Source organism: Passer domesticus, chromosome 13 (assembly GCF_036417665.1).
Source record: "Passer domesticus isolate bPasDom1 chromosome 13, bPasDom1.hap1, whole genome shotgun sequence".
Taxonomy (NCBI): Eukaryota; Metazoa; Chordata; class Aves; order Passeriformes; family Passeridae; genus Passer; species Passer domesticus.
In genome coordinates, this window is record NC_087486.1 from 3,572,193 (window position 1) to 3,586,643 (window position 14,451).

The 14,451-nt window shown below is 50.0% G+C and overlaps 1 protein-coding gene and 1 long non-coding RNA gene across 9 annotated transcripts in view; both read left to right on the top strand.

The window, feature by feature from the left end:
• Positions 1-14,451, top strand: part of LOC135279873 (serine protease inhibitor Kazal-type 5-like) — a 95,490-nt gene that overhangs the window by 5,809 nt on the left and 75,230 nt on the right. The window lies entirely within an intron of this gene.
• Positions 10,166-13,478, top strand: LOC135279878 (uncharacterized). Of its 7 annotated transcripts, none has more exons than XR_010347034.1 (3): positions 10,166-10,406; positions 12,429-12,527; positions 12,638-13,478. It is a non-coding gene; the product is annotated as an uncharacterized LOC135279878 (long non-coding RNA). The 7 variants fall into 7 exon arrangements; XR_010347038.1 differs by lacking the exon at positions 10,166-10,406 and adding an exon at positions 11,569-11,585; XR_010347032.1 differs by lacking the exon at positions 10,166-10,406 and adding an exon at positions 11,581-11,647.

A 14,451-nucleotide genomic window follows, 5' to 3' on the forward strand; every position in this document is an offset into this window, starting at 1 on the left:
CTGATCAGCAGCCCTGTGATGTGTCTGGGGTGGACTGGCTGCCAGATGCTTCTCGAGTGGCTGGGGTGTGCAGAGTGTGGACGTGGAGGGATCCCTCCTCACAAACAAGATCTAAATCTGCTCAGGAATGTCTGCGTCAGCCAGAGTCTCCTGGGTATTGATTTATTACAGGGTCCCTCGCTTGGCTCTTCTCTACGAGGGATCTTTCATCAGGAATGATGGGAAGTGCCGTGGATGGACACAGTGCTCTGAGTGTTGGGGCAGGATTCCCTCTCCAGCCCCATTGCACTAATCCCTGTCAATAAAAGGCCCCTGCTGTCCATGGGCAGGCTCTGAGTTCAGCATGTTCCCAAAGCCTCTGGAGAAATTTGAGGGCACATTTTGGGATGCAGTGGTGGAATGGCTGTGGAGCCTCTGTGGGGCTGTATGGGGTCATACCCTCCGTGTGAGTTCGCTGGAAGGGGTGCAGCCTGCGTGGATTGTGCAAGGAGTGTGGGAAAGCAGCTGAAAGGAGGAGTGCAGGGACATTCCTGGTGGCATGCACTGCTGTGCTCTGTGCATCTGCACCCTGGGAAGGGACAGATGTGATACCTGCAGAGCCTGTGGCTGGGAAACATCACTATTGGCATGCTCTGAAAAGGAAGGAGGCGCTGGAAACTCTTCAGCCCTGATGGCTGACCTGCCACACGGCCACCTCCACCAGGCTGCATGGGGCAGGCAGCAACCAGGGACACTCAGGAGCTGCAGCATCCCCTGAGTGGGCTGTGCAGAGCCAAGGAGTGAGTAATGAGTCAGGAAATGGCAAGAGGTCTCTGACATTCTGAGTGTACAAGTGGGTAGGCAGCAGTTATTAAAGGCTACAGTGCTGGGAGATGGGAAAGTGCAAGAGAAGTCAGGGAAAGTTTGGAACTCTGGGAATGTGAGATTTGGCAAAGACAAGAGCTCCTGAAAAGCCTCAGATGGTGCAGATATGCCTGGAAGGTAGCAGCCAGCCTGGGAAATCACATGAGGCAGCTCAGCTCCGAGCAGGGCTCAGAGGGGCAGCTCTGTGCTGCTCTCCCCAGCAGGAGCTGGGTTTGGAAAAGCCAAAGGAGGAGGGGTAAGGGGGTTAGAAAATTTGTAGAAAAAGCATCTGGATGCAGAGCAGCTCCTTCGGCAGTGGAGTTGGTGACGTGTCCCGTTGGGTTTTAGGGACATTTGTGTGGACTCCGGTAGAAGATTGTACATTAGGAAATAGACTTGTGCTGAGTTGTTTCCTCTGGAAAAATCAAAAGTAAAAAGCCATGGAAAGATACTGACCCCACCACAGGCTGCTGAACTTCCTGGCTAGCAGGCAGAGGCCAGTAACTTACTCAAATCATCTGAATACTTTGATTTCCAGTAGATTATATACACGACGCAAATAAAGGATAGAGACCTCCTCGATGTGCTAATAAGCTTTTCTCCTTTTTAAACAAATAATTTCCAGTTAAATCCTGTCCTGGACAAAAGGATAATTCATGACAGAAATCTCTGATATTCCCTGGCAGGGACTGTGTAAGCCAGAACATAATGGTGGGAAATAAATTTTACAGGGAAAGGACATGTCAAACATCTGGGGCTGTGCAAGGAATTGCTCCTGCCTGCAGACAGGGCAGCTCCCCTGGGTGGTGGGAGACCCTTGCTGAGGTGGCTGAGCTCCATTGCAACATCCTGCTTGCGTTTGTATTTCTGGCATGCCATTAATCCTGGCTATTCCAGGAATATCTCTGCCCAAAGGCACCTTTCCTGTACAGAGATGTGTGTAATGGAAAAGAAGGGGGTGCTCGGGCCTTTCCCACCCTTTTGTTTTCTGCAATGCTGATCCCAAGCATGCTTAGCAGGATCCCATCTGCTGTGATATAGTGTCAGACTATAGGCACAGTCTGTGACATATATATTAAGCTTCTCTGTGTGGAGAGAGAGGATGTTAGAGGTTTATTTCCATGTTGTCATTCTGTTTGTGTTTTACAGAGCTCTCCAAGCTCTAATGAGTACTAGAGAGTGCTGCTGGCTCCACACTACTACAGAGCTCCTTCAGGGAGTGAAGGCTCACGTTTTCTGGTGTGTCCAGGGTCAAGGAGAGTCCTCTTCTCACAGAGGAGAAACAGAACTGTTCCTAGATTAAACCGTGCCAGGGAGGAGCAATTTGTGGACACCAGCACAGGGGTTTTCATCTCTCTGGTGCACTATAAAGAGAAAAGGATCAGCTGAGGTCCCTGGGAGGAGGTGACAGTCATTCCCTCCAAACCACAGGGCTGTGAGGGGAGCAGGAGCCTTGGCAGGAGGTGACCCAGCCCTGGGTGCACGGGGCTTTCCTTGGAAGGGAGCAACTGGCTCTGCCTCCCACGACTGGATCTTTATGGGCTTTATCACTAATCCTGCTGAATTCAATTGTGTACATCCTTGTTTTCCAGATAAATATTTAATCCTCCTCCAAACCACTGAGGTTGTGACCTGGGCAATAACTTGTGGTTAATTTTTTTGGGGGTTGTGCAGATCTGTTGCTCCCTGTGTGTGCAGGAGGCTGAGCTGGGGTCCAGGAGCAGGGTGGGACAATGGAATGCTCTACACTTCACCCCTGCTCAGACCCCTCCCAGCATTCCTGGCCCGCTGTCAGGAAGATCAGCCAGTTTCTGAGGGAATGAGCTGTTTGGTTCCAGCTTGGGGAGAGTTAAATCTGCTCTGTGTACGTAAGGGCCTGTTCTGAGGCTGTTGGGGTGGTTTAGGAACCCTCAGGACTGGAAGGTGGCTCCTGCCCTGGTCACTTCACAGGGAATGATTCCTTGCTGGAGCCCCAGGTGCTTCCAAAGCCTTTCCCTGCAAAGCTGGCAGGAGGCTGTGCTGCTGGGCAGGGATGAAAGGATTAGCAAAACGCTCTCCTGCCGTGGGGCTGGCAAGGAGCACGGGGCTCTGGGCATGGAGCTGGCTGCAGGCATTGCCCAGGCAGGCTGCTGGCCACCAGCTGCCACCCTGTGTGGGGACCCTGCTGTGCCCCTGCCCCAGCTGCCAGCACCAGCACACAGGGCACAGGGCAGCCCTGCAGGGACCGAGGCTGCAGAGGGACTGAGAAGCCACAGCAGCGCTGAGGTGCTCCAGGTGAGATGGGGAGCTGGACACTGGGGTGGCTGCATGGCCCCAGTGTCTGTCTGTGCCACCTCCATCTCCTGTCAGTGTCTCCCTGCATGGCCCCAGTGTCTGTCTGTGCCACGCTGTGGGATGCTGACCCCTGGGCAGTGCTGCTGTAGCTGGCACTCAGGTAGGACGGGGTTAAAGCAGAGGATCTCTGTGCCCTGACCCTCTGTGTGAAGGTCCTGTGCTGCAGGTGAGGGTCCTCACAGCCCCAGGCTGGATTCCCCCTGGCTCCAGCCTGTCTCCCAAGGACCTGGAGCATCTGCCAGGGTGAGCAAAGCCAGCATTGCCCAGCCTCTTGATGGAGGCTAAAGAGCTCTGAGGGTGAGCAGCACACGTGGTGGAGGGCTGCAGAACTCATCCCCTGAGAAAAGACTGATGGGATTTTGACAGAGCTGGTGTCATAACCTGCTGATATTTCCAGTTTCACCACAGGAAAAGTGACTAGGAGCTCTGTACCCCTGAGAGAAGTAGCAGCCAGGGGCTTAGAGTGCAAAATCTAAGATTAATTTAGACTTACTCATCATAAGGACCGTCATGCACTAGAAGGAATTTCCTAAGGAAGTGTAGGTTGGACAAAGTCCTGAAGTCATCAGGGGCTGGAGCCTGGCAAGAGGCATGGAGAGCAGCAGCCACCCCCGTGTCCTTGCACTGCTGTCACATCTCCACAACCCCCTGCACCAAGAGCTCCAAGGAACCATCAATGTGAGAGTGGCTGTAGCTGCCCAGAGTGACAGATCTGCTGCCTAATAATAATCACCTATCAAAAAAAAGTATTAAAAATTAAAGCAGGCAGTGAAATGTGCCTGGAGCCCTCCCCTGCAAACCACAAGCTGAGGCTTGTGACAAGCACTCGGTGACAGCCGTGCTGTGCCCAGGATGGGCTCACCTCTGGGCTGGTCCTGCCTTGTGCAGGACGTGTGAGAGCCAGCATTGTGAGGCAAAAAACACTAAACTATTTTTTTTTTCCTACCCCTTTCACAGCCTGGAATGAGGCCAAAAGCGTAGGGCAGGAATCTCTCTCCAGATAATTAATTATTACAAAGAGACAATTTGTTAAGCAAGAGAGGCTTTTAATTTGTAAGAGCTCATCTATTCTTATTGTATCTTTTAAACTGAAGGAAGTAGCGTTGATCAAAATAGTCTGGAAATAGAAGATTTTAATTTAGAGGCTGTGTTCAATGTGCTGACAAAAATAGGAAACAGCTCTCTCAGAAGAGCACACTCCCCCTAAAACCCGGCTGGAGAGTGCAGGGCGTGCTCTAGAACAGCTCAAATCATTACAAATATGCTCAGAAATGTTTTAGTGGGATTTAACTGGACTTGCTGAGGAAAGGCAGGAATGTCTCCACCACTGATTTCTGCCCTGGGCCAATTCCCTGCCCAGGGCTCCCACGGGTGCAGTGTGGGATTTCCGAGGGCAGGCAGAGAATGGGGTTTGAGGGAACCCAAAGGGACCTTTTCAGCCTTGCAGGAGGGTGGGAAGACCCACTCAGTTTAGGTTGTAGAGGGGATGGGACAAGGGACAGGGTAATTTCAAGGGCTCCTGGCCAGGTGGTCAAGCCAAGTCCTACATCCTGGAGAATCCTGCACTGCCCTTGTCCCAGGCTGTGTGCACCCCACAGCAGGACCCCAAACTGCAAGGCAGGTAGTGAAAAAAATGGAAGAGAGCCACGACTGGCCTGGGAAAGGCTGTCAGGCTGCCCTCCCACAGCCTCCCAGCTCTGTGCTGGGATGGGATCACCCCACGTGGGTGAGCTGGGGCTGCTGCAGCACAGGAACCTGCCCAGGGAACAGGGAATATTTTCCATTTAGCATCTTTCCATCAGAAAACATGAATTCTTCAAAGCTGCCAGTCTGTGCCAAGGAGGATACGCTTTGACCAGTCTCATTGCACTTGTTCTTTTGAAGTATCTATGTTTAGAAATCTTTGTGAAGTCTTGCATTGACACTTCTCAAAGGAGAATGGTTCAGTTTTTGCTTTGAAACAACTTATTTAGACATAAGTGCTCATCTGCAGCATAACAAGTAGGTAGGGCTGTAAAAAAAGCAGGAAATGGGAAATGACCCTTTCTATCATTGTTCTGGACACCTTGTCTGCAAAATACACTGAGATCCCCAACTTTTTATCCCAATTCAAGCTGGGAATTACTATCTTTTAAGTTTGTACATGGATGCCATTTCTTATCCAGTGGAAAAGCTGCATGAAACAGCCAGTAACAACTAGAAATTAAATGCTGTTTTCCTTAAAAGATGAAGGAGTCTCCCCAAATGAGGCATTGCTCCCTGAAGGCTGCCGGTCTGTCGAGAAGGAACTTGCTATAAGGATTGTATCAGCTGGATGGAGGAGAGGAGCCAGCCTGTGGGCAATTCAGTTGGAAGCAGAATCGACTCTGCCTCAGTTTAGGAAATAATAATCTGTAATGAAGTGAAGGCAAAGCAGAAAATGGGTAGAAATTGAGTTAGAGCCGTGGTGGTTGCAGTGCTCCCCTGCGGCCCTCCACAAGCTGAGGATCCAGCCTGCTTCCCATCCATCTCCAGAGCCTGCAGAGGCACCGGGACGTGCAGGGGGCAACTCGTGCTGGGGGATGCCAACTTCTTGGCAAGAGGGCGATAAATCCGAAGGCAAATCGCTGCGAATGAACAAAGCAGTGCTGCTGGGCTGTGCAGCAGGAGGCTGGAGGCGCGGGGAGCTGCCTTGTGCAGGCTCTGCGTGGCAGCAGGAGATTAGCAGAGCTGATCGGGCACGGCGCACGCTCCGCTTTCCGCTCCGGAGCTGCGCGTTTTCCTGGGAGTGTCTGGAAATCAGGGGGCAACTCCAGTGCTTCAGTCAGAGGCAGGAGAGTTAGTCCTCACACGTGTGCCACAGCCAGGCAGGAGATGGAGGGAATGAGATGTTCCTGAAGTGTTTTTGGCTGGGACCAAAACTGGTTGCAAGTCGTGAAGCCGCAGCGATGCTCCAAGGCTCCTGCTTCTGAATCTCCATTTACCTGGGACATTTCAGACCCATGAGTGGTGGGATCCCACTCCTGGTCTGGGGCAAGATCATCCATAAAAATGTGTCCCAAGCTTGCTCCAGAGGCTGCCATAGCCCTGCCAGCCCAGGAGCTCTGCCACCAAGGCCATGGACAGGTCCCCGTTCCCCCGCGCTGTCGGAACCAAGCACCAAGGTGCTCCAGCAAACACTTTGCTCAGGTGAGGTAGATTAGATCTCAATTCCTCTCATTTATGGAGGAATATATCTATATCTTATCACTAGTATCTTATCAGGCTGGCTGGCACCCTTGGAGCAATGGAAAACAGTCTGGTAGCTCCAAATCCTTCCTCCCTTGGACTTTGCTCTGTGCCTGGCATGTGGCATGGAGCACCTTAACAGGCTGTAAGCTGGGAGAGTGGCATTTTCCCCTCTCCTTAGCTGAGGTGCTGTGTTTTCTGCTCTCCTTTCTCCAAGCTTGGTGGATGTTTCCATGGCATGTTTCAGTGGCAGGTGTTTGGTGCTGGGGGACAGGAACCAGCTGTACCCATGGTGTGAACTCGCTGCCCTCTGAGTCCATCTGGAGGGATGTGACATTTCTCTGTCTGTCTGCTCACTCCTGTTATTTTTGTGTCATCTACACAATGACATGATGTTACATAGAAGATGCATTAGTTTTGGACCACACTTGGACTAACTTTAATCTATATTCCATCCTTTGTACATCCTCAGCTCCATTTCCCCTCTCCTTTTTTTACTCTGATCTATACAGCTAAACCTTCTCTTGTTATTTTTCTTGTGATCCTCTGCAAGAGCCAATTCAGCCTGACCTTTGCCAATTCTCACTATGTCTTGGGCATTTCAAGACATAGGGGTAGGCTGCCTTTTTCCTTTGCAGCACAATCCTTTTGCCCCATCCTTTGCCAGCTCTCCCTCTGTCCTTTTAAGTAGTTATTTCCTTGGCCAGCACAAAAGCCCTTTCTGGCCTTGAAATACACATTCTAGAGATCAAAGGTGCAAAACCACTGAAGGAGACTTCAAGCCATCTCTGTGTACCAGTCCCCAGACTCCCCACCCATCTGGTTTTATACTTAGACAGGGATCCATGGCAGAGTCCATCAGGAGGGCAGCCAGCAGCACAGCCCTGGGCTGGGACCAAGGGGCCTAGCAGCTGCACAGAGGGTCCACAAGATTGGAAAATCCTTGCTCCTGAGGTTTAAGATGAGAAATGGTCCCAGTGGTTTATTTTTATCCAGAGGTCTTCTATTTCTGGGGGCACCACCATGTCCTGAGTGAAGTTCAGAGCTGAAGTTTGGCAGTTGTTCTGCTCTGGTTCCTCCACAAGCTTTGCCCTGACCTGACATTGAACCTGGGGGGGATGCCCTTTTTTGTGCTGCTTCATTTCCAAGCTGGGAAATTGATGTGAAAATCAGCTGTGTCCATCTTGGGGCAGAAAGAGAGCATGAGAGTTGGGCAGGATTTGGGGTTTGTGGTTCCCAGAAGAATCATTAGGGAAGGATTGGTAATGCAAAGCCAAAGGCAGCTGGACAGAACTGGATTTTTAATTTGGCCACATGCCTTAAAAAAGAAAAAAAAAAAGGAAAGAGGAAAAAAAAAGAAGGAAAAAGAGAGGGAAATAGAAAGGCCAAACTCTTGTCCAAACACCACCTTGGCTTTGGGAAGGCCAGCCTACACAGTTTGCTACAGTCCCTCCTGTCCCTGGTGTCCTGGGGAGAACCAGGGCTGCAGAGCTCCTCCAGTTCAGTCATTGCTGACACTTGTCATTCCTGTGTTGGAGGCTAAATCCATCCTCACTCCAAAGGAGAGTTCTGCATGGGATAAACTGGATTCCAGCCAGAAAAGTTTGCAAGAAGAGAGAACAGTTGCTTCTTTCCACCCATGTGCTGTGGTCCTTCTACAGCTTTGGGCATGGCCAGGGACAATTTTATTTTGGCCTGTATCACCTGTCTTTCTGTCCTGCATCCCTGCCTTGTCTCTCAGCTCATCACACAGCCCTTATCCTTCAGACTCCAGCCTAAAAACAGCCTCAGGCTGGTGCATGGGACCACCTGCACCCTGAGAATCCTTTCACTGGGGCCACTCATGTGATGGAAAGCTGGTCCTCAGCTGGTCCTCCTGGGCCTTCTGTTACTCCACCTCTGCAAGGAGAAGTGACATTCCTTCACTGACTCTGCTGCCTGTGCACAAGCTCCTGTTCCCAGCCCCCTTCGTGGGAATTGGTTCCTTTGACTCTTGCCCCATTGCTGGGGCTGGTCTGACTTGGCACAAGGATCCTGGAGCAGAAATCACTGCAGTGCAGCCGGGTAGGAGACGTGCTCCATCTGTCTGAGATCAGGAAACACATCCACAGAGGCCAAAGGCTGCTCCAGTAGACAGGAGTCTTTCACTTTCCTGCCAACACAACTGTTTTTCCAAGGCATAGCTGTTGCCAGAAATCTGCGGAGTCAAGACCTGCTATTTCTTCACTTCTAAACAAAACAAGCCCCAGTTTGCTTTCTGCTCAGTAGAAAAGCTCTTGTCTCAGAGAATAAAATCAGGCAGAAAGACAGCACATCCTTGTTTCCTCTCTCATTCAGTAATGATAAATTCACAGAGACGGGAATTACATTTCAGGATGTGGGAGAGAGATATGTGGCCTGGGCACGCTCTAATCTGCACGGGGAAGCCTCATCCACCCTTGCAAGGTGTTTTAAGCACCTTTCCAACCTGATCATTCCTTTGGAAGCAGTTGGGCTCATCCTCCCTGGTGCTTTAGGCGCTGTGAGCAGCATGCAGAGCTCGCTGCCTTTGCAGCTTAGCAGAATGATCATGCATAAAATCCCCAGGTAATTTACCCTGAGTGGGATCCTGTGATTTTCTGACATCCCTCATAAACTGAAACCAACATAAAAGAAACGAATTCAGAGCTGCTAATTTGGAAACTCATTTGGAATAAGTTCTCACCAATGTGGTGACGGTTAGCGGGGAGCCCCGGTGATAAATAACAGTTGCTGAAATCCTGAATTGGCTATAAATTGGCATGAAGGAGTGGAATCCCCTGCGTGTGGCTCGGCTCAGGGAGTTTCTCTGTGCTTCACTCAGCAGCAGCTGTAGGTGAAGACAGGGGAGGTTTTAGCCGTGTGAGGTCGCAGCAGCAGATGTCCTGACATACACAAACTGGAGGATCATGTGCATCCTCAAATGTCAGCTCTGCTTTGCATCGTTTACTGCTTCTGGGAGCTGCAGGGCTTTACACCCGTGGATTATCCGCCTCCCTTCCCTGCCAAGCACTCCTTCATTGTAGCTGCTTGTTGTAATTGTGTATAAACTGGGAAGATCCCAAAGGGGTCATTACTTTTCTGCACAAACTGCTTTCTTTACTCACATTTCACATCTTTACCTGCAGGCATCCCTGAGAATGAGCAGTGCTTCCTTGCAGGGCAGGGTGTTGACACAGGGCTGCAGAGGCAGCAGGCAGAGAGCTGCTGTGCCAGAGCTGGGTGGGATGATGTGGTCTGATACCCAAGGTGGTGGGGGAACAAGTTTTCCTGCTGAATACTCCTCTTTCCACCCTGGAGGCTCATCCTCCCCAGCATCTCAGTGATGTTTGCTCCTGGAAAGGGGAATGTGGCATCTCCCCTCCAACATGCTCCGGGGGGATCAGCAGAAGGGCCATGGATCAGGAGCATGGTAGCAGCTTCTCCCTCCTGTGAGCTTGAGCCTGGCTTGGTAGTGCTGCCAAGATCCACCTCACAGCACCATGGCCTGGTGTGTCACCCCTGTGAGGCTGGAGGGTGTGCAGGGAGATGCTGACAGTGTTAGCAAAGCATGGCTGCAGAATTCCTCTGCTGAACACGACTGTTTTTTGGAAGCTATGAGTTTGAGACGTAGCAGAGATGAAATCAGAGTTTCTTTTCGCCACATTTGGTCTTCCAAAAGAACCCCTGCAGCAGCTGCTTGTAGGTGGCTGTGACAGCAGCAACACCTTTGTGATGTGCAGTGTTTGCTCATCAAAAGGGGAGGTTGTGCTGGTAATGTTGCAGGTTTTGTGGGGCTGGGTGGCCAAGGCATGGCTTGGCAACATCCTGCAGAGCTGGTGGTCACATCAGCCGGGCTCCAGAGGCAGCTTCCATCAACACTGTCCTGAAAAGCATTGCAGGAGCAATTCTTTGTGGCCACAACCTTGGAAAGATGCATGTTTGTCTTGCAAAACCTTGTGATCACAGCAGTTGGTTGTCACACACCCTGGGAATGAGTCAGGGAAGACAGCTCAGTGTTTCAGGTACTGATGTGGCACTCGGCCCCAGGAGTTCAGACTTTCTGTTTGGTTTCCTCCTCCAGCAGCACCTCTGACAGACTCATCTGCTGAGATGGTAGAAACCTGCTTATCTGTAAAGGAAATAGTTGTAAAGACTGTGAACTGTGGTAGCTACACCACAAAAACAAGGCAGCTTTTCCATCATACAAATATGGAAGATTTTACCTGACTGTACAAGTGCTTGAGAAAGATATATGGGAATTCAGTGTTTCCTTAAGTATGTTTTGAGTTTCCCAAGTGCTTTCATTTATTGTGGTGCTCTGATTATGTGTTTTTGGCCCCGCTGAAGCAATGATTGCTAGCTGTGGTAAGCCCAGAGCTAAGATACCTCCATATAAATTTCTTTAACACTGAGTGATTGCTGGTTTCTTCCTCCTGCTCCTTCCCAGGAAAAGGCTGTGATTTATAACATACATTTGTATATTTTTAAATGTCCCTTCTGTATGATAAACAGCCTTGAAATATGCTACTATAAGAGACTCCAGGGAGATTAGCCCTGCTTGAGGCATGCAGCTTTTGGCTGCGTGTCCTTTGAAAGGCATGACATGTTTAAGAAACACCTCATGTCAGAGAAACTGTTTGCAGACTGAGGATGTCCAACAGCAGCCAGTGATGAATGTTCTGTGCAACTAAAGATGTAAATCTTATTTTAATCCTGTCCAACTCATGGCCAGCTTGTCCTGAGCTGGGCTCAGGGCTTGTGCTTTGTCTTCTGAGAGCATCTTGTCCCCATCCCCGGGGCGGTGGTTGGCAATCCCTGGCTCTCTGAAGAGCAAAGGCAGAATGATGCTGTCAACTCAAAATGACTCAGAAGCTATAAATCAGAGCAGGAAAACTCTAGCTCAGAGAGATATCATGATGGAACCCATCTGACTGGGCCATCTGACTGCTGCCCTAAGCAGGGTGGGTTCCCCTTATCTGAGACCTTGGTGTCTATGTGATTGAAGCAAGCTCTGATCTGCAGCTGATTGAAACCAGCTTGGCCTTTCTGGACCCTTCTCTTCCTGGAGCTGGGGCTGGAGCGTGGCTCTCCAAGCCAGAAGGCTGATGTCAGGATTGCTTCATTCAGCAACGCTGGGTACGGGCTAATAAACACCACTAAGAGCTTGCTAATAGCTCTAATTAGACTGCAGCTGATGCTTCGTAAGTGGTTCTTTCCTCCTCCACCCCTTCCTTGCAGCTATTTCCTGGTGAGGCTTAGGAAGGTGAGGTGGATTAATGCTACTTTGGGAGACAGTCAAGATTCCCAGCTGCAAAATTACATTTTCCTCTTGTTTGGGTGTTTTTTTTTTTTTTTTTTTTTTTTTTTTTTTTTTTTAAGAGAAAAAGGTCTGGCACGGTGGCACAGTTTTCTCAGGGCAGCCGTCTGCTTCTGGGCTTCTGGGCTGAGCTGGGTGATACATTTGTCACAGTGTGCTGCTGGGGATATGCCTAATTTGGGAGTTTGATAGTCCAGAGGTAGAATGAAAAGGTAGCTTTGATGAGTTCCTCACCCTTGCTGATGGGACCTTTCCTGGCTCTGAGAGGATCAGCAAGTTGCTTTCCAAAACAAATGAAGAAGAGAAGGAGTTCTTGTTAAAAAAAAAAAAAGAAAAGGAAGAAAAATGAAAGCTTTGCTGTAGTTTTCTTTGTACATTTTTTATGTTTCTCTCTTTGGTTGTTCGTGTTTTTGTTTTTTACCTTGAGTACTTCCTGCAGTAATAGAGGCTTGCATGTCAAGTCTTTAGCTGTCTTGTGAAAGGTGAATTTTTAAAACTGATTTTTTTTTAAATAAGCCAAGGATCCTGAGCATGAAGTCTGTGCCCAGATTCTGTGCAGAGCAGGGCTAGGAGGCCCAGCAATGTTCAACATCTATTCCCTGGCTCTTTGCCACTGTGGGGGCTGTGCCCTGGAGCCCTGGGGTCGCAGATTTGGGGCTCTGTGATGCTCCAGCCCTTGCCTTGGAGCATTTTGCCCTGCATTTCTCATCCCAGTCCTGTGTTACAGGCACGAGGTCTCTTGTGTACAGAGCTGGCCTGAACTGAAGAATTCCACGCTCCTACAGCAGCGTCATGGAAAACACCACTTGCCACAGCACAGAACGAGGTGGGTTGGGAAGTTCTGCAGAGACTGAGGCAGCAAAGCCACGGGGATCTGCTGTTCCTTGGCTCCAGGATCCTAATTCTGGCTCTGCTCTCCTACACCTTCGATTACAGCTCCTGTAACGCAGCTGAACAACCTGCTGTGCAGCCTTCCTCCACAGGGACTCATGGGCATATTTTGAAAACCTCTTCACTCCAAACCCCCACAAAAAAAAAAAGAAAAAAAAAAAGAACCAAACATACTTTGGAATAAAGTATTGGATCAGATGAGTTGGAAATGGCTCTTGCACAGCACTGGTGTTGGATGCAGGAATACATCCCCTGATTCTGTGGACTTGAAAGCAAGTAAGCACAGTCATTGTGGGAGCAGGTCTCCTTTCCTTCTTACAGAGATAAAAGCAAGGAGCAGGCTGGATTTTTGTGGGAGAGAGAGCTTTTTGAGCAATGCCCTCCTTGAAGCCTCTTACGGAAATAAAACAAACATCTACAGCTGGGAAAACTAAAAAAGCTGTCCCTCCCACAGCCTGGGACAGTCACTGCAAAGTTGGGATTTTTTCTGTGTGTTGGGGCATGAGGGGTGCAGTGTCCCTATGGATCCTGCCTGGGGGAGGGAAACAGGGAATTGCACAGGAAAAAAAGAGCTCAGGAGGGTGGGCCACAGCGTTTGCTGCAGGGTTTTGGGTGGGTGTCAAAGAGTGGGGGAAGTAGAGGAGGGTAAAATGAGCATCTGGGGGCTCAGTAATAAATTGAGGAAAAGTCTCAGCATCTCCCTGGGGTGATTTTAAATGGCCTCTGTGTGTGTGAAGATCCAGGGGGGGTTTGCAGAGAGAAGGATGTTTGTCCAGCTGGGATAACAGCTTTTGGGCAGGAATTCAGTCCCATCTAGCACTAACACGGGATAAAATTCTTTCTGCAGCAGCAGAGCTGTGACCATTGGGGCTATTTCACTTTCTAGCGGGAAGCTGAATTGTTCCTTTGGGAATCAGGGAAGAAACATTCCTTGAAATATGACCAAACCCTTGGCACGTGCTGTGCTGGTGACAGCACTGCAGAATGCAGTGGAGATGAGTGCTCCTTATTCCCAGTATCCCTTCCCAGGCAGGGATTCCCAAGGACTCTTGGCTGATGGTGGTTTTTGGGGATGTCAGAGTCATGTGCAGCTCATCGAATGCTGATGTCAGTGCCTGGAAGAGATGGGCTCCATTTGTAAATGCAGCAAGGTTTTCCATGCTTCCTGGAAGCTGTGCTGGCAGGATGTGATTCCTGGCTTCTCCAGGAGGTGCAGAGCTCCCTCCTCACCCTCTGCACCCCAAGCCCTGCCTGTGCCAGGGAAATGAGCGTGCAGGTTCTGACTGTGAAGTTTAGGCAGCCTCTTTCTGGCAGCCTCTGCCTGGATTTGGCAGGCAGGGGGGCTTTGTGACATTTATTTCTTGTCTCTGGGCGTGTGGAGGAGTCTCAAATGTCCTGACCTTGTGCCATGCCTGCTGTGACACTGAGAAGGTGGCTTGTGCTCTGCTAGTCTGGAGCAAAGAACACTTCCTCCTGCATTTCACACCAAACTGAAGGGAGCAGATGAGAGAATTGCTGTGGTGACTTCAGGTGGAACAAACCCACAAAGCAAATTGAGCAAGTTGAGACACAAAAAGCATGAAGCTTTTTAAAGGAAAAAAGGAGCCCTGGGTGTGCTGTGAGCCCCATGCTGGCTCCTGAGGGTCTGGGCTTGTGCTGTCAGGAAACACAAAGCTGCCAAGACCTTGCTTGGTTGTTTTGGGCTTTTTTGAGCCAGGTTCATGTACCCTGAGAAAGCAGAGTGTTGTATGCTATGGGCCAGATGCTGGTGGCACAAGCTGGGAGGTGAATGGCTCTTGAATATTACTGGTAATGAAAATCACATTTGAAAGCCTCTGTGGAGCTCTTAATAAAAAATT